Source organism: Molothrus ater, chromosome 1, assembly GCF_012460135.2.
Source record: "Molothrus ater isolate BHLD 08-10-18 breed brown headed cowbird chromosome 1, BPBGC_Mater_1.1, whole genome shotgun sequence".
In the NCBI taxonomy this organism is placed as follows: Eukaryota; Metazoa; Chordata; class Aves; order Passeriformes; family Icteridae; genus Molothrus; species Molothrus ater.
Window position 1 is genome coordinate 122,750,829 of NC_050478.2, and position 26,913 is coordinate 122,777,741.

A 26,913-nucleotide genomic window follows, 5' to 3' on the forward strand; every position below is an offset into this window, starting at 1 on the left:
TGGACTTGGGAATAGGCACCAATTTTGCCTTCAGTAACATTTCTGCTTTATAATAAATTGCAATCCTGTTGTAGCCCCGTGTGGATTTACAACTGGCAGGCTTTCTCTCTGACAATTTGGGGTCACTGTGGATATAGGTGAGCAATAATTTCAGAGGTGATGGAGATATTGACAGAATTTAAGAGTCCAAATATTTGTAAAATGTACACTCCTACATTGGGTTTTAATTAAAAAGACTTCTGGATTATATTGTTTGCCTTGTTTGTGCATTGTACTTTCTCTGAAACTGTAAAAAATATTAATTTCCATTTGTGCCTCTGTCAGTACTATGAAACATTTAATGTAAAAGCTATCATTCCTCCCTCAAGCACATTTAAGTAAAGAAGGAAGTTAAAGTTACTAGAGGCTTAGCTAAAAATCATATAGCATACTTTTGGAAAATCAGAAGTATATGACAACATTTGTTTTGGGTAGCCTTATGGAGGCCTGGAATAGGTAAAATCATTTTATCAGATATCACACCAAACAGAGGCCCTGATGGTAGTGAGAGTTTCTAACAACGAGACAGACCTACGTTTTACTCACTCAAGAGGGGACTGGCAGGATCAAGCCCCCTCTGTTCACTTCATGTGTGTAACCTAAAGACAAGAAGTCTAAACATAACTCCAGCCATGTGTAAAACAGAGAAAACCTTTCAGTCAGTATGGAAGAAATTAATAAATTAGATTTATTCCTCTGGCTTCTTTAAAAGAATTGTCACAAGAACTAAACAGAAGATCCCAATTAATGAAACAAAGGAAAGTTTAGGGCCATTTAACCTGGAACAATCGTTTCCTCTGGTTAAGGTTTATATAAAACCCAGAGCGGGCTTGAAATGTCAACTCTAGTGGCACCCTTTGAAATCCTGTTTTATTCCAGCACTCACTACACACACGAAAGCAAATCCTTAAACTGCAGGCTAAGTGCATGTGGCCCAACCAGGACCATACAAAGGCGACACACGTAGCATGTGTCACAGCCAGCAGCACATGAGTGACTTCGCCAGGGGGGATCCCTCATCTAGATCCCACTCCAGACAATCAGGACACAGCAAGGGAAAAGGGATAAAAAAAAAAAAAAAGAAAGAAAGAAAAAGAAAAAAAGAATATAGCAAGAAGAGCCAGACTCCAAACCCCACCTCCTGCCCCAGACAAACAAGGGCAGGTAGACTGGCTGGGAAAGCCGGGCACCTCCCGCGGAGGGGATGCTGCCGCGGCCAGCGGGGCGCACCCGGCGCGGGGCACGGAGCGGGATCCGCGCACCTGCCGGCCCCGGGGCCGCGCCCCCGCCCCCGCCCCGCCCGGGCCGCCCCCGCCGGAGGCGTCGCTGCTCCCGCGGCGGGCGCGGGGCCCGGCGGAGCGCAGCGCCCGTGGCCGGCCGGTCCCGCGCGGCCGCCGCCGCAGCGAGCGCGGCTCGGGGGCGCTGCCCGGCGGCGGAGCGAAGCGGCCGCTCCGCATCCCCGCGGCCGCTCCACGCACCGGGCTCCACGCACCGGGCGCGCCGGGCCCCGCGGACACGGGGCGATGGGGAGAGTGGGGCGGGTAATGAATTCCAGCAGAGAGCTCGAGAGGAGGCATTTTTCAGAGACCTGCCATATTTAACATTGACCACACTAAAGATGTTATTAGCGACGGAGGGGTGGGGAGGGAGGGCAACGGGGGATACGATAAGGGAAAATAGATAATGACACATAATCCAAACCAGAAGTTTGAAACCAAGTTAGTTCGCTGAAAAGAGCTGAACTTTTTTTTCCACTCTCTCGGTCTCTCTCTCTCCCCACCCCCCCCCCCCCTTTTTTTTTTTTTTTTTAATAGGCTGAGACTGAAAGACAGGGAGATAAACTTGTTAAGGAAAGAAATATTCTTCTAAGCAACCGGGTAAACAAAATAGCTGAAGTGAGACAGTGAAGGAGATGGGGGTAGGGAAATGCAAAGGACATACTACTATTTAGAAACCCCAAAGGAAATTGTAAAGTAGGAAATGAAAAGAAGGAGAAGAAACATTTCTGTTGTAAATTGGAGGGAATGAAGAATAGCGGGAGAAAAGGGGGTAATAGCTGCAGAAGGTCTTATGTAAAGCACCACTGAAGATTAGCCAATGTCTAAAATATTTCAGCTGTGGAAAGAGTGTGGTGTGCTCATCCCTTCAGCATGGGTGTGTGAAAGGGAAATGAGTACGGATAATTACTAATATAGCACATGTCCGGAGGAACCAATCCAAAATAAGAGATAAATTTGGCTGGTGAAGACAGATAGGAAAAAGGCTGGAGGGAGACTTAGGAATACTTACTTATACCCGGGAGGAGACGAAGAGAATTAAAGAAGGGGAAAGGTTTCAAAAGTACAGGGAAACTTAGAGAAACAGCTGGACCGGGAGGAAACAGCTACGGCAGAGATGGGGCGAGAGAATGAATGTGAGAGAGAAAGAGAATGGGAGAGATTGAGGGGAACAAATATACCTGGGAGAGGGAACAGTTGGAGCGGATGGGAAGAAGGAAAGCAGGAGCGGAAAACTAGGAGAGAGGGAAGGAGGGACAGAGGGAGGGATGTGGGGAGAGAGGGAAGGAGACGGAGGGAGGAGACAAGGGCTGAAGTCTCCCAGCCTGGGGAAGGTGCAGCAGTGAGTGAGAGAGAGCTCACTCGGAGGGTTAGGTTAGATTTCCAGAGCTCTTAGAGCTCATCGACCAGACCGCTGGAGTCACTATTCAACCCGAGTCCCAAACACACGCCTCACTAACTACTTTACAGCCACTTTCATTGATTTTCTTTATCAAATAAACATAATACCCGTTACAGCAACACTTCCTCTTCGCGCAGCCAGAATGCCACAAGCTGATTGCTGCATTTCTCCGGCTTGCAGTTCCCCACCCTCCACCCCTAAATAAATTGTGTTCTTTCACTTAAGTGGTCAAATACATTATTTCTTGCACAATTTTTCTGTAATCTGGAAGGTACTCTGCCAGCTAGGCAAATTGTTTAAATTGCAAGGTAAAAGGTCCCCATTCCCATCGCCCTGGTGTGGAGACAAAATTTTCTCCCCATAAATTCAGGGTTAGCTTATATATTTACATACTTATTTAGCACTATTAAGAGGTAACTTAATTTAAGGGGTGATGACAAAAAGAACAGTTCTGCCTTAAAAACTGCAGGAAAAAAATTAACGCAATTTTACCACATGAACCTAAACTGCCACTTAATCTAAGCATTTCAGCCTCAAATTTCAATTTTATTTAAAAATCCCCTAAAAGTAGCCCCCTTCAAAAGCTGTTTTTGAACCAGGCTCTTCCATATATGTCAAAGGGCTGTTGAATTATTCATTATTATAATTACTATCATCATTGTCATTATCCCTTTCCATGTGGAAATAATTTTATTATCGTAATTTGATATCTGAAGAATTTCCTGTTAGTCGTTTGATAATAATTTTTTTCTACTGAAAAGAAAAGTTTTGTTTATAAATGAGAGAAAAATATTTTAAATGCTTTTATGTTTACTATAGATTTCCGTTTATCTAATCGATTGGAATGCCAATAAATCGATTAAAGGTTTAGCGTTTTACAAACAACCATTTTGTGCTTTTTGATTTTACGTTCTGAATGATTTTAATAAAGCTAATGCCTTCTCTGAGCGTTTGTTCACCCCAAACCTAATATTCCATCATTTCTACTATTTACAATTGCAATGTAAAGTGTTTCTAATGAGAAAAATAAACACAAATAAAAGAAGGAAATAATCTGATGAAATTACTTTGTGCCTGTGGTCAACATATTTAGGCAAAGCCCTTAAAAATCTTGGTGAATTATATGCGATCATACAGTGATTGCGGAATATTAAATTAAACTTAGATAAATCCGCATTGAAGGAGGCAGCACCCAATCCTGAATTTATTTCCCATTTTCTATAACAGCATCACTGCGCTCCTCTCTTTGCAATGACAATGTGCCAAATCTAGGCATTTTGAAAACATTTTCCATATGCTTTAACTGGAGACTGATAGACAAAGAAGAAAAGGAGATGGTCTTTTTTCTCTTGAGGTATATTTCCTTTAACTTTTCCTCCTACCTTTTCTGATCTTCATCATTTTTTAAACAAAACTTTGAAAATCATTAAGACCTTTCTTTTTCTTTTACTTTTTTTTCTTCTCGTGTAATCAATTCTTGAATTGTGGGGTTTCAGTTATGCTTTAATGCAGGACTATAGAACTGTCATTTCTATACCTTGGCGGACAATATTTTGGGGAGAAATCATTGATTCATTTAGTTTTCGCTTGCTGCTTTTTGTAATTAAAGATGGTTTTAATTATACACTTTTTTTTTTTAAGTCAGATCAGATGTGCTGCTTGCTTGCTGGAAGGTTTTTTGTTTTTTTTTTCTTTTAACGGTGCTTTTAATTTATGTGTAGTTTTTACGGATAACACAGAGGTGGTGGCTTTTATTTAGCTGTAAAATCCACACGTTTTCTTTGAAAACTTGGCTCCTTGGGCGAAAATAACTTTTTCTGGTTGCTTTATAATCGCTGTTTGTCGCAGAGGTAGTTTAGCATATTGTCTACACAACAAAGATTCCTGTTTTATTGGCAGTGTGGATTGCTGGATTTAGGTATAAATATTTCATAACTTTCCTCTTTCTGCAGTAAGATCGGTAGTTTTATTGGCTTTTTCTCCTTTTTGTCTGTCTTTCTACCAGAACCGTTTTATTTCTGAAGTCCCTTTTTGTCCTTTTCCAGGATAGAATGTAAAATTTTTCCCTTGGATATATCACTGCTGGAAATATGCTCTTGGGCTTTCTGGAGGGGATGGGGGGGAGCGGTGGTAAGCGGTCGTTTTCCTTTATTTGCATAAGAGCTGGTGAAGTGCCTGTGAAGTTGGTGAATTGCTATTGTTTGGGGCTAGTCCTGACTGTTTTTGTTTATAAACACTGGGGTGGTTGCCGGGAGGGGAGGGAGGTCAGAGCACTGTCAAAGCGCTGACCTCTGAAAGCCCAGAGGGCGCCTGGCTCCTTCACCCTCTCCTTTCTCTCTCTCCCTCTCCCTTTTTCTTTCCCTTCCCATCCAAGGCCAGGAGCTCAGGTTCAGGGCATTTAATCCCCGCGATCTGCCCAAGAAAGGAGCTGAAAAAGGGCTGTTAAGGCTCCGGAGGAAACGCCGGCAGCAGACTTAGACCTGGAACGCTTTTATTTATAGTAATGTCCGGGTGCGCGTTTTTGTACGGCTCCAGCCAAAATAACAACAAGAAGAAAAAGCCAATCGGGATCGGCACTATTTAGCTCAAAATCTCAGCGAGATGTCTATACTATTCGGCTGTGATTTTTCTCTAAGGTCACTGCTCGTTAGACGCACTTTCAGTAGGTGAATGCCAAATCTAGGGCAGTGAAGGCAGAATTGAAATGCAGTATGTTATTGTTGTTTTATTTCTTTTTCGAACAAAACTTTCCAGGAATCAGAGTGGGGATTTTTGTTTTCTTTCCCTCCTCCCTCTTCTCCTCGCGTCCCCCCCCCCCCATTTCCCCCCTCCCGTTTTAAGTGTGTAGTGGAATGTTTTGCGGGGGGCGGGGGGGGGGGGGGGGTGGCGGGGAAGAGCGTTGTAAATTAACAAAAGATTTGTATATATGATACCTGCAAAGAAAGAAATTATTAATAATAGCCAAACGCTTTGGGTTCAGAGTCAATTTCATCTCGGGAAAAAAAAAAAAGAAGAAAGAAAAGAAAAGAAAGAAAAAAGTACAAGAGATTGCTATCAGGTTTAAGTATGTTTTGAAAAGAAGTTGCTGAGTTAAACAAAAATGTTAGTTAACACACTGCCTTTGTCAAATAGCCCCCGGGAGGAGAAGAGACAACAAAAAGGAGAGGAGGTGGGGGCTGGGGATCTGAAAGTGTCTGTAGCTCAGATAAAGGGTCTGTAACACTGAAATCTTGTAATACCTCGTTTCAAACTGAGCTCATCTATAGACTTAGGGAACGCAGTAAAAAGACATGGATCCCCTTTCCCTTGGGTTGGGGTCTGGGGAGAGGAGAAGGTGGGGGAAGGGAACGCTTATTAGGGAATTATGTCGGTTTATTAAAGAGGGGAGCGGCTATGTCTGTAATTATGCAGATCCTTGTGCCCCTGTGTGTCCGCAGAGCAGATTTAGGGAGTGAAATGAGCTTGACGGGGAGACGTGATGTAACAGAGCCCGGTTTGGGCTACGATTTCTTTGTCTATTAAAGAATGGTCAGTGTCGGGCTCTGGCCCCCATCAGCTCCGTCTCGCCCAGGCCAAGAAGTTTTCCTTAGGGCCAAGGCTGGAGATGGTAAAGGACAGAAAAGGCTGAGGGGTTTTTGAGGTTTTTTTTTTCCCCCTTCCCTTTCTTTGAAATGTAACATCACTATCAAGAGCTTTTTGTGGTTTCAACAGGAGGCTCAAAAAACCCAAAATATGTAACGGTGCCTGCAGGAGAAGTTCGGAGGAGGTGGGCGGGGGGTCCACCGAGACCAGAGGAGAGGAGCTGAGAGGTTAGGCGAGACTCTTCGGGGGCGATCAGCTGAGCGAGAGAGGGAGGAGAGAGGGGAGTGGGAGCCGGGCCGGGCCGGGCCGGGCCGGGCCGGGCCGCGCCGCCGGGAGCCGCCCGCGCCCGCCGGGAGCCCCGCACCGCTCCGCGGCCGCCCGCATCCCCCTCGCCCGCCGCCCCCAGCCCGCGCTGCGCTCCGCTCTTATCACATCCCACAAACCTGCTGCTGCTGCCTCCCGGAATTAACCTTCTTCGATTTTTCCTATCTACGTGGCGATCCCCGGGTTCCTTCTAAACTGTTAACATCCCGTAGTGCCTTTTTTTTTCCCTCCCCCCGCCCCCCCCCTCCTCGATAGGTACTATTTTTAGGGAGAGAGAAAGCGGGAGAGACAGAAAACCAGAGAGGTTTAAAATGTTAGGATGGACAGTAAACAGTGGCAGCAGAAACCCTGAAAAATGTGGACTCTCCTGTCGCAATTCCTGCCTTATTCCCCCCTCCTTTGTTCCTTAGCTGTAACTCAAGAACACCATAAACCTATATCCCCCTCCAAGACGAGAGAAAGGGGGGAAAATCTACAGCCAAAAAAGAATGACTTGACTGTTCTGACGTTTGGTGTTTTGACATTAATGACATTAATGATATTGATGTTTCACCAGGAAAAAAGCACTAGGAATAAAAGAGGTGGGGGGAAGTGCGGGGGGGGGGGGGCGACGACTTTAAAACTAAATTATCTTCGTTTCCTTATTCTTCCGTGACATTAAGTATACGTGTTACTTCACTTGAATTTGAAATAGATGTATTGTTCTCAGGTGTTTCTTCATCACAATTGTATTTAATTGTCTTCAGTCTTAGGAAATGTGTTGCCATCCTTCAGGCATGCACTTGAATGGACAATGCATCCTTCTATCTCAGAGTTCCGTTTCGTCTACCATTTAAACCTAAAAGCCTTCTTTCCATCATACACCCTCAATCTGATAACTGTAAACAGGTTTCAGAGATTTCATTTTCAGTCTTTGTTTGCACTTTTTTCCACCCGTGTAAACAACAATGCAGAATATCGCTAGTTTCCTTATTACGTTCATTGACAGGGCGCAGTGCCTGTGGAAATCTACATACATATGCTCACACCTTTTTTCGTTGATGAGCTGGTGCAATGCATAGGTGAGGCTTGGAAAAGCAATAAAGTTGCTCTCACTAACCCTCCAATGCCCCTGACTTTTCCCTTAAGTTCCAATCTTGAAGATTTTCCTGAAGTTTAAAGTAAGGTTTCCCTGGATTGAGGTAGGGGTCCTCCCTGCTTTATTTGCAGATTCCGATTTTTTGAATGGCTGTACTTCCATGCTGGCGGTTTGTTTTGGGGTTTTCTTTCCCTTTTCTTTATTTTTTAATCCTTTTTTTTCCTTCCCCTTTCCAAAAACCTCTTTTTTTTTTCTTTTTTTTTTTTTTCTCCTTCCTTCAAAACTATCAGGACCTTCACTCTGACCTTAAACATCTGCTTTTAGACACTCGGTTCCCTGACACTGGCCTGTGCTTCCTTAAGGGCAGCCTTAATTCATCATCAGGTGGGGATTTTCCTATTAGCGTTAGTTCCAGTACTTGCAAAATGTTCTCCTGGAGCAGGAGGTTTAGGGCCCAGAGAGGTGTGTATTTCTGCCATCCTAGTTTTTGCTGGTTTGTTGTTGTTGTGCATGTGTGCTTTTAATGGAAGGTTGTGATAAAACCTTCCTGCTGGCTTTTAGTGTTTAAGGCCTAAGACAAGGTTTTGATGTGTATCGCAGGAATCACGAACTTCAAAGGCATGTCAGCTCTAAGGTTACGGTTCACCTGCGCGGGGTCCTTGGTACTGTAAATATCTCCTGCCTGTTCCTGTGACTTAGTGACCATTTCTGGTATACCCATTTCTGGAATAGCATTATCAAAAATCTGCACGTGTTCCTGCGGTGTATTCGGATGCTCTTTGAATAGTCATGTTTTTATCTTCGGTAGGGGGTATTTTAAAGTATGTCTATTCCTAGTTTTAGTTAATTATCTTTTAATGAAAGTGTCAGTCATATTCACATCTGCAGTATTAGGTTAAGATAATTAGATTTTCAAATGAGAAGCAATCTTCTTAAATCCCACACAGGAAAATATTTGTAGAAGATTCCGATTTATAATGACATCTGTACATTTTACCCTACTTTTCATCATAATAGTGTGCCCCCCTCCCCTCAAGAATGAAATATGTCTGGTAAAATATAGCAGATAAAATATTAATAAAATATCAATACTTGCAGGGAAACTGGAAGATGATGCATGTATATGCATGAAACCTGGATTGTATGCAAAGAGACCCTTTCCTTGGGCTGATATTTACTTCATTTTGATAAGACTGTTTACAGTTGATATTGTATATTCTGTAAGGCTTTGCTTTTTACTTTGTTGGTATCTCCAAGCAATTACATGGTGGTCAACAAATAAAGTGTGCTGTGTTTTGTGTGACTCTGTGTGTGTTGAGTGTATGTGCATATGTGTAAATACGATGTGGGATGTGAGTGTGCACATGTGTGCATTTGTGTGCACATGTGTAAATAAACCCGTCTTTATCTCTGTATGGGTTGTTGTTCCCTATCCTAGATATATTACCTTTCCTTTTGCAGATGTGTCATACATTCATTAGCCCATTGAAAAAACGGGATGCAATTTTTTTTCATTAAATCCCCATTAAAATAGAGAAAATGTAAGAGATAGACAGACAGAAATATCTCCCTGATGAAATAATTAATTTGGACCCGTTTCTTTTTAAGTTTCCAAACAGTTAAAAGAGCAAGTCTGCCACCCTCTTTTTTTTTTTTTTTCTTTCTTTCTTTTTTTTTTTTTTTTTTAATTTTCCCTAGCCATCTACTTTGTGTGCCTGTGCGTGTGTGTCTGTGTTACTAATGAAGTTTGCAGACTTGTGTTTGTATCCATGAGCTCCCTTCTGCTGCCCCTTCTTCTCTGGGCTGGCTCTGTGGCTCCCGCAGCCCCGGCGAGCCCCCGGCAGCCGCGGCAGCTCCGGCTCCTCTGGCTCCGGGGCTGCGCGTCATTTGCAGCCCGGAGAATGTTGATCACCTCACTAATTACACCTCTCCCTCTCCTCTTCCCTCTCCTCTCCCTCTCCCTCGCTCTCCCTCTCCCTCGCTCTCTTTACTCTCTCTCCTCTCTCTCTCTCTCTCCCCTCTCTCTCCCTCTCTCTCTCTCTCTCTCTCTCTCTCTCATTCCCAGAGTGCATATCGGGAATAGACACACAAAGACATGCGCACTCAACTTAATCAGCCATTTTTTTAAACAGGGCTAAAACGATAATAATTAGCAGAATAAAGACATATCGGATTTTCATTTCCTTTCCTCCTTTTCCCAACCCCTTCACAACCAAACAGCGAGACCGCGGTCGGCACATGCTTTAACAACTCCCGGACCCCAAAGGACCGCTCCATGCCCCCCACTTCTTGCTCAATCATTTTTATTTTCACCCAATAAAGTTGGAGGATTATTTTTTTTTTATTATTTTTTTAATGAACCTTCTCTCGTTTACTTGGATGTGATCAGCTGTTAAGTAAATAAAGCAAAACAAAAAAGAGAGGCGAAGATCCAGTAGGAACTGCGAGGGGAAATGGAAAGTAAGTTTTTTCTTTAACTTTTATTGAGTAGTTTGTGTTAAATTTAGGTCGAGTATCGATTATCTTTCCAGGCTGATCTTGCACAATCTTTGATATTTCGCTCTCGCTCTCTCTCTCTCTCCCCCTCTCTCTGTGCCTCTTTCTCTCTCTCTCACATACACACACACACACTCACATCCCCAGATCCCATGTACCTCTCCCCTCTCTCTCTCCCCCCTTTTTCTGCCTGTTTCCCCACTTTTAGGTACAGTATTTGCTCTCATTTCGGAAGGAGGGGCTGCTTTTTCTCTCTCCCTTCTTTCTTTCTCTTACTGCCTTTCTCTTTTATTCCGGGGGTTACGTTTTGTTTGTGTATTTTTTTTTGTTTTGGTTTGGGGCTGTGGGTTCCTTTTCTTTTCTTTTTTTTTTTTTTTCCTCTTTCGGACTGTAACTTTCAGATTAAGTGGAGGACCCTGTTCGCTTTGCAGAAGAGGTTCGGGGGATGCCCCCCACTTTTTATTTCGCTCTTTTTTTCTAGGGAGCTCGGGGAGGGGGGGAATACTGTCAGATTAGGAACGACGTTACGGCTGTCAGAAGTCATCCCTCGCCAGCCCCTTTAGAGCTCGCACTCTTCTTTCGCAGCTCGATCCCCCCAAAACTTTGAGGTGCCTTTTGAAGGCACATTCTGCTCTCCCACCCTCCTTGCCTCTCCTCCTCATCTCCACCCCCCTCGGCCTCTCAAACTTTCGCTTTCGGGCGAGGGGGGGATGCCAGCAGGGCAATGGGGACCCTGACTGCGTGCGTGTGTACAGGAGAAGGTTGTGGGGTGCTTTTTCCCCTCTCCCCCTCCCCCCCCTCCTTCTGCCCCCCTTTCTTTTGCAGGTAGGTTTCTCAGGAGCAGAGGCAGGGTGGCCGTGCGGGCGTGTGTCTGTGTGTGTGTGTGTGTGTGTGTGTGTGTATGTGTGTGTGCGCTCAGGGCGATCGCGCTGCTGGCTGCCGGCTCTGGCAGCCTTGGAAGAGGAGCCCGTTAGGAGCGCGCTCTGCGGCTCTGTCAGTTTCGCCGCGCGGCGCGGGGAGGCGGCCCGGCCCGGCCCGGCCCGGCTCGGCTCGGTTCGGCTGGGCTGGGCTGGGCTGGGCTGGGCTCGGCTCTGCTCGGCGCGGAGCGGCCCCGCTGGCGGGGATGTGGGGATGCGCGGCTGCCGCTGCCTGCGGGCGGCTGCCGGCCGGGCGCCGGCGGAGCCCGCGGCATCTCCGCCGTGCCGTGCCGTGCCGTGCCGCTCCGTGCCGCGCCGAGCCGCTCGGTAGGAAAGGCTCTCGCGGGCAGGGTCGGGGACTGCTTTCAGCGAAGCCTTTCTGACATTTTTTTGAAAGGGAGTGGTGGTTGTTTTGCGGGACAGGCGCCCTTATTTTTTTTTTTTTTTTTGAACAGGGGGCTAAGGTGTATGAAAAAAAAAAAAAAGACAGCCAACAGTCAAAAAAAAAAAAAAAAAGAAAAAGAGAAAAAAAAAAAAAGCTCATAAACAGCGAGCCGCAGTTTGGTTCCTGCTCTAACTGCTCGTGCCAGAATCAAGTGCATCCCTTCCCATCACGGCGGCTAATGGCAGACGCGTCCCTGCTTCCCCGTCTTTCCTGACTTGAAATTTCCTACAAAATTGCTAATAAACTTTCCCCCCATCCGATGCCAACTTACAGCGGTTCCCCTCCACTCCTCCCCTGCTGCATCTTCTTCCCCCCCCACCCCCACAGCCTCCCCAGCAGCGGCAGCAGAAAACACACGGGTTGGTATTTCTTTTGTTACCTGCGAGCCGAGCGGCCGGGGGTCTCTCATCGGCTGCTTAGGGCACTGGGTCCAACCGAGAGAGGAGCCACATCAGTCGGGTTCAGCCTGTTTCACCTCAGCGCCGTCCCGAGGAGGCTTTAGCCACCATTCAGTAACACACCCTCCTCCTCCTCCTCTTCCTCCTTAGGTACCAAGGCAGAGATCGCAAACATAACACCCCCCTCCCCACCAAAAAAAAAAAAAAAAAAAAAAAAAAAAAAAAAAAAAAAAAAGCCCAACCAAAAGACAACTTGCCAGGCTGAAGATGGTGGAGATTTACATTAAGCCAGACACAGGCAGGTTCACTCAGGAAGTCTGACCATCCCGTTTTCTGACAGTTGCATTTCCTCGGCTCCATTCCGTCCTCCTCTTTTTTTTTTTTTTAATAATTTTCTTTTTATTAGCCTTGCTTTGGTTTTATCAAGGATTATGTAGTGTGCAGGAGGAGAGTGAGAGTGGAAAGAGAGGGCTCGGGTGCTTTTGGGGTGGCTGCTGTGAGGGTGTTTTTTTTTTGATGGTGTATTTTTTTTTTTCAATCGTGTTTCCCCTGGATTTGCAGTGGCTCGATCCTTAGGAGCGGTGATGGAGTGTTTAAAAAGATCATATGTAGCATTATATTTTTAGTTTGGTGGTGGATGGATGGAAGAGGTAGTGAGAAGCCTTTGCAGCCCTGCCTGTTGTTGGTTAGATTGAGGCAGAGACTTGGCTGCGATTGGGACGCGACTGTGACATGGGCATCGATCGCTTCCATTGAGAGCAATGCAAAAACACAGCCTGGGTATGTAACACTCTCAGTGCCATCAACACTTGTTTTACTTTATATTTACTGGCAAAACTGACAGAACGATCCGGAGTGCTTTTCTTTGAAATAAGGAATACAAACGTTTGGATGGGAAGGTGCACAAAGAAGATCATGGAAATAAACGGGGGGTTGAAGGTTGGGGGTGTGTGGGGGGGAAGAGCCTTAATCATCATTGCTCCACTTCCTATTCAACTGCCTGTATTTAAGGAGTTTCTGTCTTTTCTCTACCGGGGGATCCTACTAAACTGGTTGAAATGAAAAAAATCAGACTATCAACCTTGAGGGAATATCTGCTAGTTTTCAGGGTTTGCAGTTTCAGCCGGTAGGAAGGCACACAAAATAAAAGATGGCTAGCCAGCTGTTTTAACCTCTTGCACCTGGCTCCAGAGCTGAGGCTCACCAGGATTATTCAGTTATTCGTGTTATCTGTGCTTGAATATTTATAGTGTACGATCTAGAGATCCACACAGTGCATTGTAGCATTTCTTTATCCTTTAGTCGTGGGCTTTTTGGACTTTGCCAACATAAACATGTATTCAATAGTTTTCATTTTTATGATAATGAACATAGAGGGTCAATGAAATATAGAAGGAAAAGTCGTAAATCTGCAAAAGTGAAACCTACCCAAGGAACAAAGAAAGGTCAGGTAAACCATCTGTGTAAGTCACAGTAATAGTACCTGCTGTTTGGTTTATGCAGTGGTACTGCTTTGTTATTCTCTAAAATGGAACTTATCCGCTAGATCAAGTTAAAACTAAAGGAAGGCTGTGGAGATGGCAAACGACATTGTGTGCATCTTTCAAAACAGGGTGACAGATGTGTATCTTGATTTTTGAATAGTTTAGGTTTATTTGTGAAGATAGTGCACCATCAAAGAACATATAAGGGAGGCTGAGAAAAATCACTGTTTAATATTGCAGAATTTACTGCTTCCATTCTGACCATGAGCCTAAATTTACACAATGAAATTTGATTATCTCTAATAACAATATTAGATCCTGCACTGGATGGATGAGAATTGAGGTGGTTTTGTTGATTGCAAGGGTTTAATGTTGCATTTCAGAATCTGATGTGGTTTAGCCTCCCTTCCATTAACTGGAAAACCCCTGAGGTTTTACAATTATTTCTTAAAGATAATACATTTAAGATTGCATTGGTAGGCTGAAGAAAAGTCATAAAGGCAAGAAGGGAAGCCCTTAATAACTCTTGAGATTCAGACATGTTCAGCAGTTAGATTGGCTCTGACTTCACCAAGGGTCGACAATGTGTCATTTCCATGAAGCCAAATTGCCCTCTGCCTATATGATATTAATGTGCAAATCAATATTTCAGGGATTAAATTTCCCTTCTTCATTTTTTATGGTTTCTACCTCAATAAGTCTCAAGTCTATTAGAAGAGGCTGGATGATTTAAAATCTTTCACTGCAGAATGGCTTGTCGTAGCCTTGTTTCACAGACCATTTTTTGGATTTTCGTTGTAAAAGACTAAAGGCATTCCAAAGAAGTTGATAGTCAATATAGGGACATGCTCACTGTTGTAAAGCCCTTGTTCGATTAAGAGCTAAAAAGGTATTGAAAATATAATATATATGCTTATATAATATATATACATTCTACTGCTTTAAAAATATTGTGTTAATCACCTATTGATTTATTTCAAAATCAATTGAAGCTCCTTTCTTATTAGTGATTTGTTCAGCATTCTTCAGCCTTGTTGTTAATTTTCTTAAGCAGCATGCATGAATTAATCTGCTGGTAGAATGTGTTTTGGTGTGTTTTTGAAGCCTATTTAAACCCAGGCAGTTTTACCTCTTTAAGCTAAGTGGTGTGAGCAGTTTAGTATTGTAGGAGAAACAGGAGGCTTCGAATTCAGCATTGTTTTTATGAAGCTAAGGGGCATTTTGCAGATATTTTATGATTTATGCTCATGTGCATATCAGTAATGTTTATTGAGAGTTTCCGTTGAATATTCAGGATTAGTTAAAAATTAAAATGGAGCTATCTGATCTGGAAGGAAACAATACATGACAGAAAATTTAAGTCAAAATATGAGGTTGTGACTTTATCACATAATCTTGGGAAGGCCCTACTGTCTATCATTTAGTGTTGTTTTATAGTCTTAGACCATCTGGACTAGGTTCCGCACAGCTGCATGAATTTCATATGTGATAGAACATTTTTTCCATTCAGTGTGAAATGTTCCTTCCTAAAAACGTACACCAGACTCGCTTAATTTAGTCTGCTAAAAGAAATGCACATGAAAAAGGACAAAAGGCTCTTTAATCTCTGCAAGCTGTTTGTTTTTCTTCAAGATTCCTGTCTGTTTGGGTTTGAAAAGTCATGTTTATTGAGCAGATGATTCTGAGGTGTGACATTAAGATAATATATGATTTTTGTGCTAGTTTCTGCTCTCCTAGTTAATTTGCAGATCTACTTTTTATGCCTGTCAAAACACAGTTAATCTATTCTTATTTACAATTAATCTCAATAAAATTAATCTTAACTATGCCTTAGTCAGTAGCTTAAAATATCTAATTATATTCAATTAACTGCTGTCATAGTAATTAACACTGCTTAATTGCCTCTGCATATATTTATGTAAAGCTCATTAGTTACTGCTTGCTCTTTTTTCCTTTTCTCGTTCCCATTTCTGCGGATCTGAGAGCACTGACATAAAACCTAGTCTAGTTTTTGACAATTCGAGTCTTGAAGACCTGTGACAATGGCAATACATGTGTTTGTGACCTGTTAGGTGGGTAAATATTTGTGTTTTCATATGCAAAAAGGTCACCAGAGCTGGGTCTCTAAAGTACTTCCAATCCAGCTCCCTCCAACTCTTGGCCTTTCTCCTACCCCACCACACACAAAAATGTTTTCTAGCCTGTTGATAGAAATATGAGAAGCCAGGTTAAGCTTTGTGTTTATAAATGAAGAGCTTTTCTGCATCTGCCTTGGGGCTGTACCCAGAAGGCAGAGCTTTGCTACTCCAAATTCATTCAAAGGGTTAAAGACTTGGCCAAGGTTCAAACTGAGAAGCGCCCAGGGAAAGTGCATGTGAATATGTACAAGTTTCATGTAATTAGTGCTTAATTATATTAACATATGCAAATTGTCAACTTAGGAGCTTGTTGAGCTGGCAAAGATCAGCCAGGCACAATTGCTGTATTGTTCTGAAACAATAATGGATTTCAAGTTGGATTGTGAAAACACATAACTAGCTATCTAATTTAACTCATACCATGGTGAAATTTCATTAGTCTCCATGGAGACTGGTTTAATTGTGCTGACTAATGTTCTGGGCTGCAGAGTGTCCTAAAAAGAAAGCGTTGTTTGCCTAATCCACCTTACAATGACACTTGTTTGTACATGTTTCCCTTGTGTGAGAATTTGCATATGCAAATAAATAGTTTCTCTGCCCCATTTGTCATGGCTGTTCATTACCCATGAAGAGGACATTGTTACTAGGCTGTTACTGAGTCTCCCAAGACAGGATAGTGTCAACCAGTCCAGCCACATTCTTTCATAATTTGTTTCTGATTAATAGACCAGAGTGAGGCTCGTTCTATTCAGGCCTCTGCAAAGGGAAGGTCAGTTCTGTCACTGAAAAGAGTTTCCGCAGCAACTGAAGTTTTTTTCTCTCCCTCCCCCTCCCCCCTCGTGCTTTGGCTAAAATAATCATATTTAAAATAATGTATTCTTGCTCTAAGGAATACCGCCACTAATAATCTCTAGTTTCCTAAAGCAAAAGATAGGAAAATAAAGGAGATTCTGGTATTGGAATATTAATCCTGTTTTTGACAGAAAGGTAAACTGATATAATTGCTTTTCAGTCGAAGGAATGGGGGTTTATACAAGTGTGAAAGCATCGGAAAAGGATTAGCATTTTTTTGCATAATGAAAAGCTCTGTTGAATAGGGCACTGAATGGTTGACTGAATGACTGAGATGAAAGGAAGATGAAAATGCAGGCTCCTCTTTCTTTATGCCTATGTTCAGCTCTCCCCAAAGTTATGTTTGTCCAAGACTTGAGAAAACAAGCAGAAGCTCAGATTTTAGCAAATTGCTAAGATGCCCTGAATTTACATCATCATGAGAAGTAACACGTACGAGAGTACTGCAGCGAAAGGATAAGAAACACAGGTTTGTATGGAGGGGAGCTGCAGGAACATGACAGGCAAACCAAATATTGACTATTGGGTATCAAGGATTCCCAGCACTTTGCTTGGAGGAAAGAAAGAGGAAGGACAGGGGCCAGCAGGGAGGGAAGGAGCTGCTTTAAAAGTTGCCAATGGAAATTATGCATCAACACATAATAATCTAATAAAAGTTCGGCATTCAAGGAAGCAGGGTTTAGTCAATATCTGTTTTAATTATTAAACTGTTTCTCCTTTGGAAAAAGTTATGAATTCTGACTCAGTGCTAAGTGTTTAAGTGGTATAGGAGCCTTGCTGGGGAAAAAATTACTCTCTTTGCTCGCCTTTGAAAACAGAGAAAGCTTACCGAAATAGCAATTGATACATGCATGTAAGGAGCGCGGTGTTCAGTGTGACTGTGTCAGCATACTCAGGTTGGTTAAAACATTTGGATTCCTGTAGATTCAGGTGGCCAGAAGGGCCCTGGCCTCCTCCTGCAATCAGTGCTGGCCCCCTCCGCCTCCAGCCAGCACAGGATCAGGCCCCCAGCCAGGGCTGCAACTGGTTAGCTGTTGACAATGTGATCAGTGCTTCTAATTATGTTCTCTCAACAGTAATTAGGGCAGTTAAAATACCATAAGTGTTGAGCCACTTTTGAAAGTGGGAAGTGGTTCTTTTGTATGTATGTAAATCAAATGCAGTGTGAATAATTATTTGTATGTGTGCATATTAAATAGGCTCTCTTTTTTATCAGGTCAACATAAGTACTGATTTAGAGCTACTGTGGAAAACTCTCGGTAGACAGACTAAATATTAACTTGTTTTGGAGATTTTTTTCCAGTTTGCAGAACATTTATTTGTAAATGCTTGCTAGTTCAGTATTGGGCTTGATCTGATAATATTTAAACATTGGAGATGCCTCTAAGAAATTAGGATTGCTTACGAATAAATGAACCAAAACTGTAAATGCAGACAGTGCTTGGGAAGAATAGTCACAAAAAATCTCTTTTTTTAAAGATAAAGACCTTCTGGAGATTTTAGAATGTTTTGCTGCTTGCTTTATGAAATTCCTTAAAAGTTCTTTGAAAGGAATATGCTTGGGGTATGCCTTTCATTCTGGGAAGATCTTATTAGTGTATTTCTATAAGAAAAATGTGTTAATTAAAAAAATAAATTAATTTGTATTTTAAAATATTGTTAACCAAGCACCATGTGTTGTCTCTGGCAAAGTTCCAGCCACTGTAGAACTGGGTAACACATGGGTTAATAATAACTTATGTGATGTCTGCATTCTTTCTGAATGGGCAGAATCCCAGCACACCAAGATTCTGAGATTCAAGATTTTAAAGAGTAAGATGTAACACAAAATATGCTTATGTGAACAGATGCACAGATAGGAGAAACTAAGAAAGACATGTATGAGCTGCTTTTACCGAATAGGTATAACAAACCCAGTAGGTTTTGTTTGGTAGTTGTTGAGATTAGTTGTTGTTTTTGAAAGGGGTAATAAACACACGTATTGATAGCAGGATTTTGCAGACCTGTAAAGATAAACTTGTTTTGCGTAAATAAAAGCAGGAAGTTCAGTCCATAAGACATGCCACTCTCTTTCCTTTTTAATAGTCACTCTATAGCAGTTTTATACCACTATTTTCATTATTATTGCAATTTTTGCTGTGCTCTAAACTAACCAGAAAAGTTTGTGCCAGCCTGAAATATGGCAGACTTGTTGAGGAATTACGTTCTCAGCTTAAAAAAAATATTCTGAGGAATGGTTTAACTAAGTAATAAGGTCAAAATAAAAGTTTCCTGTATCAAGACACTCTGTTTTATGTCCACATTACTCAGGATTGGCTTTCAATTAAAAAAAAGAAAGTGGAGATATATATATTTAGATTGTAATTTGTCTGAATTATGTTCAATTTGCTTTTTTTTATTTTTGAGAAAAAAATTTAAAGACACACATAAACTGGCATCTCTTTACAGATAAATATAGCAGACTTTTAATACTCACAGTGATCTGATCAGTTATCCCAGCTCCTAAGAAGGTGTTATGGTCCTTCAGGTCAATAGTTCACAAACTAAAGGCTGTATGTACATGAAAGACCATGGTGACTCTGAAAACAAACATTTACCATACAGGCTGCAGCAGTGTCTGCAGAACAAGCGACGTGCACACTGGATATATATTTAAAACTGCATTCAAATAGACAAATATTCTATTTCTGCAACAAAGAAATACATACAAAAGGCCTGTCTTGATGTGTGCCTATGACACAAATAACCAAAAGAACGATATTCTTCCCAATCACCCTAAACTAAATCAACAATTACTGCCCGAAATTAGAGGAATAATATGGGTGTAAAACTGGCAAGACAGACAGTTTTGATATTAGTGGAAAAAGAATCTTGCCTGTAGTTACCACTTGACAATAATTCCATAAAATTAAATTCGAAAAGTTTTGTCTCCTCTTTTTTTGCTCCCATTTCATTTTTAAGGAAGGTGCCAGAAGGTTTGTAAGTATGAGGTTTTCCAGAGAGTCTGAGGGGGGGTCAGTTCTCTTCCTTTTACCAGGTAACAGCGGAGCTGAGGGTCTGTGAGAGGCTGCTGCTGAAGGCTTGCTCCTCCCTGTTTTGACACCGAGGCTGCCTTATAAATTCACCTAATCTGAGATGACAAGGCACCTGTCACTGGTAGTGCTCCAGTGTTGGGGGCACTGATGGAAACCTGGAATAATCCCAGTTGTTTCCACACTTGTCCCAGAAGATGGTAGTGTAACAGATAAGAATAATCTCTTTTTCATGGCAGAAACATTGCTTCTATCTATCTGTTCGGGATGGTCCTTTGATTTTTGGTATTCAGAGAACCAGAGCTTTTATAGCAAGAGAGGGGAAAGAAATATCCTTGGATTTGCCAGGTGTTACATGATGTTTTCAAATGCAGGTGGTTTGCCTGTTTGAGAAACTATGGCTGTCCACCTTTAATCAAGATTCTCCTTGTTTACCACCTAACACTTCCCATGACTTCCCCACTCCAGAAAATAAGGTTCTGAGTGAAAAGTACCTCCTTAAAAAGAGAATTTATTCCTGCGGATTTTACTCAGGTCCTTTTCTGTTTTGTTGTATTTTTTTTTAATTGAAATAAGGTTATTGATTTTGTTTACAGCACCAAGAGTTTAAATTAAAGAAAATGTAACATTTCTAAAATGAATTATTTAGTTATATGGCATATGTCATCCCTCAATCTCTCAGTTCCTTTGAATTTTCACAACTGCTTGAAAAAAAATATTTTTTTTGCCATTGGAGTGCAGTTATCTCTGGGGTGGGAAGTGCCACCCCATGCACACAAAACCATGAGCCACTCTGCTAAAACAAAGCAATGTGCTTTGGGAATTTTTCCAGCGGTAGCAACTGGTTTCTGTAGGGAAGAAAAATATGATTTCTCACTGAGTCGTCTGCAGTGCACTGGGACAGACATTTCAGTTCCAGTGAAAGGCATCACTGGAGTTTTGAGTCCTAACTGGTCTGGCCTGTGGATTTCTCTCTCACTTGACGGGTGCTTTCCGCAGCATTTTTGCAGTTTCCAGTTTTGACTGAGGGCCTGTTCCGAAGTCCAGCGCTGCCTGATCGATTTCTCCAGGTTTGGATCAGGCCCTTGCAAAGAAGAGCGTCATCTGCTGAGGCACCCGCCGCAATTCCAGCAGCGGCAGGACAGGCTGCCAGGCAGCCGCCCCCCGGCCCGGGGGGAGCGCTCACTGAAATCACAGCTTTTTCCTGAGTGGGTGGAAAGGCAACAGGAGACAGCAGAGCAAAAAAATGTTAGTATTTAAATATAGCAGAAACTGGGAGCCTGACAATAACTCAGCTACTACAGAGTCAATTCAGCCATCTGGAGATGGTGACATGTCAAAAAGGGGGGGCTGGGGGAAGAAGAGGCGTTGTGAGGGAGAGAGAGTACTTAAAAATGAAGAATTTCATTCCATGTTGAAATCTATTCTCCATGAAGGATACAGCTTTAATGTTGAACAGCATTGCTCTCTGAGTGGTTTTGTGCATCAAAGACGTACATACTGGAGCACCTAGTGTCATGCCACAGCTGGATTCTAATGTTCCTGGACCAGATTTGTTTGACCCAGCACAGAGTTTACTGTTGAAATTAGTTTGATTTTCAATGTTATTATTATTTAAAAATAGATTTTGAGGCTGTTTGAATTTTTAAAACACGTTCTGTGGTAATGATTTATAATTATTCCTGATTTCAGCTGTAGCTGTACAGAAGGGTTGAATCTGCTCTCAGCATATTTTTTACATGATTTTAATAATTGGAGGCAAATATACTGCATATCTTTTAGGTTCATTTAAAAATCTACGCAATTTAAACAAACACTGAATTGTGTAATGGTTTGTCTGGGAATTACTTAGGCTGCACAGCATAATAATATTTTATTAGCTGTCATTTGTTTTCAAGGAAGAAAATGGTGATTTTTATGTTGTGTGTTATGTGAAAACTTGGCACTGAAACAGGACAGTCCCCAAATGTGAATTTCTTAAAAAGGCAGGACAGTAGTTGCCCAAAAGGTGAAGACTTGAGAAAAATTGGGGTAGGTCATTTCTTTCCTGAAATGAAGCAGGGTACAGATTAGGAGCCATTAAGGTTTGCCAGGAGTTGCTGGTCATAGAAGCCTGTTTAAGTGCTCACTGTCAACAAGGAAATCATGGGCAGCACTTAAAGTGGCTCACCTCTGATTTATTCATAAACCTCACACGAGCACTTGGCTTTGTTGTTGCTCTGGTAAGGGGGAACTGATGCCAATAAGAACAGGAATAAAGAGCTTCTTGCATGGTCCAAAAGTGAATAGCACTTTATCTCAAAGCATGACCTTCCTTCCCAAGATCTGTTGTGTTACAGTTGACTCTGCTAGATGTGTATTCTCAGATGAATTGCTAGAATATGTTACAACAAATATATACTTTGTAAACCCTCTAGATGTAACAAGAACCGTGTAACTGGAACTTAGGTTCTAACTTGACAGAAAGGTTGTGGTATTCATAGGGAGCTGAGCAATTTCCGTTTCAGACAGTGCTTTATGTTGGTGTTTTTATTGTGAGTCAGAAAAAAGTGTGATTATGTGGCTGTGATTCAAATGAAAATTTTATATTCTTTAAGGGATTTATTTGAGAAACATATTTTGATAAGAGCAGACACACCGAATGTGAAGTGATTCAGAGACTAAAAAGGAAAAAAAAAAGTTGACTTTGTTTTTAGACATATTTGATGGCTGCTGCTGTATTTTTGTTTCTCTAAAAAAGGCAAAGTAGTGCTCGCAGTCTGCAATGGGGGAAGGGGCCTTTCGAAGACGGTCAACTACCATGTTTGCACTGGGGCAGAGGTTGAGTACAGTTACTTAAATCCCCAGAGAAACATTTAGTTAACGCTAGACTCTTTCTGATCCCGTCCGAGTCTGGTTTTCTTTCCTGCTTTTTAATGAAGTTTGTTTGTTGCTATGTTTAGATTATGTTTTTAAACTCGCTTGCATTTTCACAACAGATTTGACCAAAAGAGTCATAATGGAAGACAGTGATGAGAGTTAATGATACGTCTTTGATAAAGCAGTCCTCGTGTGCAATCTGATCACAGCCATCAGCTCATTTGTCATGGCTGAAGTGAAAATGTCAGGACCAATGAGTGTATCAGTGCTGAAGGGGGCGAAAGGGCTTTTGGAGACACTTTTGTGCTGGGAGTGGGCCATAGCTTAGATGCAGCTCTAGGGAAATACTGGGATTAGCCAACTCTGTGCACAAATCCCTAGCATAACAGAATTAGTTGGGAAAATGAGGTTTGTTAGGGAAAAAAAAATCTGTAGAACTGCTCTAGGCTTCATCCCAGGAACTATGAAAAGCAGTAAAGCATTTTATTAAAATAATTTTAGCAATGTGAACGTGTGCACATTCCAGTGAAAGTCACAACTGGTAGCCAACATACTGACACAACCCGTCCTAATGCATTTTGCATATGTATGTGGGTTTCCTTATAAAATTAAAAAAAAAAAAAGTGCATTAAAAAAAATACAGTGTTTACAATCTTAACAGAAGGTTTACTGAATTTGACACAGTCGAAATTTATGCAACATTAAAATACGGACTGATGCTGATGATCTTTTTGCATATGTTATTTCAAATAAAATATAAGGATAGTCTCCCTGCTGTAGACACTTCTTTACTCAGGGGGTAATTCATAATATAAAAACATACTGATTGCCAGACTGGGATTTTGTTGTGGCCAGCCTTTTTCTCTCTTTGGCTAGTCTGTGCAAAATGCTTCTGAAGAATATGTCAGTAGGCAGATGTAGGATAACCTATTGTATATGCCTGCCTTGGCAAGACTGCAAATGCAAATTTTTTAGACCTCTGAAAAGCAAGTTTTAATATCCCTTACAATTTAGTTTTTTGGTTTTGTTTTTTTCACCTTTATTACAATAACTGGATAATTTTGGCAGCCAGTTCCATTCTTTTTTTTTAAATCTTGGGAGTTTCATGGTTTCAGTGGTATCCTTCTGCAGTGAGTCCTACTGTCTAACCTTTTTGCTCCTCTCATCATCAGGTTTTAATTTGTCACAGCTTAGCTTTCTTGGAAACCTGCTACTTGTCTGCTGGAAAGCTTTGTCTTGCTTCCTGTTACATACCTAGGAAGAGCACGGTGCTTTTCCCACTGTGTTGTCCATAAAAATGCTGAAGAGATCTTGGTTTCTTTGAGGTCGGGATCCTTCTTGCCAGACCTATTCAGCTGATGTGGAACAGTGTAGGTGTTTAACCAGGTAATTCCACTACCTGCACTATGCCAGCCCAAGAGGAGTGAGTAGGAGCGAGTTATTCCATCTCCAGTGTGTGAAGCAGTTACTGAGAATTGTCTGGATACTAGATTTGTGTAGCTAATTGTCTCTTGGGCTACACCAGTAAATAATGGCTATTTACCTGCTTTGCTGTGTGCCCCGTGTGTTTGATACTGCAGAACTGGGGGTGTTTAACTTCCCACATCTGCGCTGAGGGCGTTCAGCAGGCTGTCAGCGCTGGCCTGAGAGCATTTTTCCCTTTGTTTGGTGTTGCTATTAAAGGTGCTGCTGTGAGTTTATCATCTTTCCTTTGGTTTTAACGGGAGACTGAGAAGAAAATCGTTGTCACCTCGGTTGTCTCACCGGTCTGGTGGCTGCCACCATTCCGCAAGGCCTCGGAGCGGGGGCAGCGCGTGGCGCTGGCAGCGCCGGCCCTCGCCATGCTCTGCGTTACTGGCGCGTCGGCGTTGCTGCTGAGCGATGCACGGCATTTGTACGGGCTGGAAATCTCTCACTTCCTAGCTCTTTCCCAAAACTTGGGCATAAGTTTGGAAGCAGGCAGGACTGGCACACATGCTGATTGGAGGGGGTGGAGAGGAGGGGATGTGTGGCAGAGCCCTAGGCTGTGGCTCAGGTGCCAGGCAGTTGCCTCTGGTAAGGCCTGGCTCCTTCGCAGCAGGCTTGCAGCTAGCATGTGAAAACAGCTCTTGTGGTCATGGGCTTCGGGCCCACAGTCCTTCTGGGCCTTCTCATGCTGTGAATGTGACCACAGGGACTAAAGATACCAGGTAACGTTGAGTCTGGCATAAAAATGTGTAATAAAGCTGCAGCCACCAGTCTTTAAACCCCAAACACTTCCCTGTTTATGCGTGTCAGTGTGAGTGGCAGCAGCAAAGTAATTTATTTAATCTAACTAGTACTTATCTTTGTTAGGAGTCGCCTGCAGATTTCTTCCATTTCATGTACAGTGGATTGTCCTTTTTCAGATAATGTGCTTGTACAACCTTTTTTTTGTTTAATTCTATTGATTTACAATATTGAAGTGATATATCTGATACCTGTTTCCTGCACTTTGACTGTATGTAGTCAAAGAAGCTGATGGGATTCTTCCCTCCCTTTCACAAGCCTTTAGGTGTTTTAAATGTATAATTATAATTGCATGTCATTTGATAGCTGCACTAATTGCTGCCAACCATTGTCTGTTTGCACTTAATGCTGAAACCTGATCAACATCCTGCTTTGGTTGATGTTTGGTGGTAAACTTTAATTAACTCTTATTGCATTGAAGAAGAGCTCAGTCTCTGTGCTAACTAATCATTTACCTTCATTATGTCCTGACAGCTCCACTTGTTCCTGGTACTAATAGATACACCAGTCAGTAAATAAACCTGCAAACCTTCATGCCTTCAAGTTGTTCCTCATTGATATTTTGTTGCTTAAAGTATAATGGTGTAAAGATAATTATTTCAGTTAGTTTTGTATCTCTGCTTTTCCAGACACTGATCTCAAATTGCCTTTTTCATGCCAGACAATATAATTTTAATAGTAACTGTAGATTTAAGATAACATTATTCCTTCAGCATGGTTCCTATATACATGCATCTTTTGAATCAATACAATTAAGCTTGTCTCCTGTTGGAATTCTTGTAATTATTTTTCTTGAAATACTTTTCCTGTAATGATATTGAAGTTAAAGTAATCAGGTTACTGGCAGATCATGTAAAATTCAACTCAAAATTGCTGGCTGCTTGATTTTAATTTGTCTGACATCAAGTTTGTTTGAAAAGGGATAATATGTGGTTAAACAAGGAGCTTATAATTATGGTTGACATTTGTTTGTTTATAATGAAATCTAATTAAAGTTCATACATTTTAAAACACCAAAGTTAATTACTGAATTGCTCACTTCACTTATGCACAGCAGTCAAATTAACTTGCAGAACAAAAAAATGACAAAAGACTATGCATAATAAAAACAAAATGCCCAGCTGATCTTGGCAGTACAAAACAAATTTGCCATGATAATATTCTAGAAAAAAAGTGCTTTATTAATAACTAAACTGTTTAAAAAACATCCTGTATTTTCACTGACCAGGCTGACTTAGTAATAGAGTAATATTTAAATGTTTAACATGATTTACAATACCACAGCCTTTTTTTTTTCCAGATGCATAATTAGAAGAATCTTGCAGTCTTGTAAATCTGCTCAAAATCAAGATTCTTTATATTTTGTTTTCATCAAGACTCTTTTGTAACTTATCTGGAGTTGTGGTGTCTCCCCAAAACCTGGACTGTTTGTTTGACTACCTGCCTTGTGGTAACTTTTAGAAAGATAACTGCAGCATTTTTAGCATGCAGGCAAAAAAGTACTGTAATGTTTATTTCACAGTGTGTTTTGAGACAACAAAGTGGTTAGGTGAATGCTGTAGAGCCACTCTGACTCCCTAGTCATTATTTGTTACTTTTGCCATCCATTCTTACCTTGCAAATATGCTGACAGAGGGCACATCCAGACTTCAGTAAAATCACAAAGCTTGTGATAATTCACACTTTAGAAGATTATGCTGCTCTCTTTTACATCATTAAAGTATTTTTAGTATGCTTACTTATGTTAATATTACATTTTCGTTAAATTAGACCTAAGTTTAATGAAGCAAAAACCTACATATCTGTAATTTTTTCTTAAGAGCTGTGAATGCAAATGATCTCTTTCATAGTGTGTGAGAACAGGTGACGGATCCAGGCAGCACTGTTTTTCATGAAGATAATTAGGATTAATTTTCTAGCTGCTTTTATTTAATTTAGTTCCATGTGAGTTTAAAACAACATCTAATGTAAACTAACTTTAGTCAGAGTTAAAGAGATTAAGTGGTGAAAGCTTTACAGATTGGGAGTATTGACATATGAATAAACACAGTAAATATGATTTATTAATTCCTAAAATGATTGATGCAGTGAAGTTGTTTAGAGGAAAAAGGAATATGGATTCAATAGCTAAGCTTTATATTTAGTGGGATTATTAACTTGAACTTCCAAATTTAACAGGGGTTTGGGGAGTGAAAAGAGAAAACATGGGGGCTCTGTCCCTTAATGGCATGCTTGTAAAATTGAGTGTAATTTACATAACCTTTCATAGTGTATATTGTGTGTGTTATAATACAGGATCTGATTGATTTGTAGATTAATATT

At 41.5% G+C, this 26,913-nt stretch overlaps 1 protein-coding gene and 1 long non-coding RNA gene across 4 annotated transcripts in view; one reads left to right on the forward strand and one right to left on the reverse strand.

Annotated features, from left to right (window-relative positions):
* The window catches only part of LOC118697722 (uncharacterized), a 33,899-nt gene extending 21,747 nt beyond the window's left edge, over positions 1 to 12,152 (reverse strand). The window contains exon 1 of the long non-coding RNA XR_004981795.2: positions 11,940 to 12,152. This is a non-coding gene — a long non-coding RNA (uncharacterized LOC118697722). The remainder of the gene's footprint in view (positions 1 to 11,939) is intronic.
* Positions 9,697 to 26,913, forward strand: part of ZFHX4 (zinc finger homeobox 4) — a 150,112-nt gene continuing 132,895 nt past the window's right edge. For 2 of the 3 annotated variants that reach the window (XM_036400538.2, XM_036400555.2), the window contains exon 1: positions 9,697 to 10,162. The gene's annotated coding sequence lies outside the window, so the exon portion shown is untranslated. Of the gene's footprint in view, positions 10,163 to 12,161; positions 12,739 to 26,913 lie in introns of those variants that run through there. The other variant, XM_036400548.2, reaches the window with a different exon arrangement.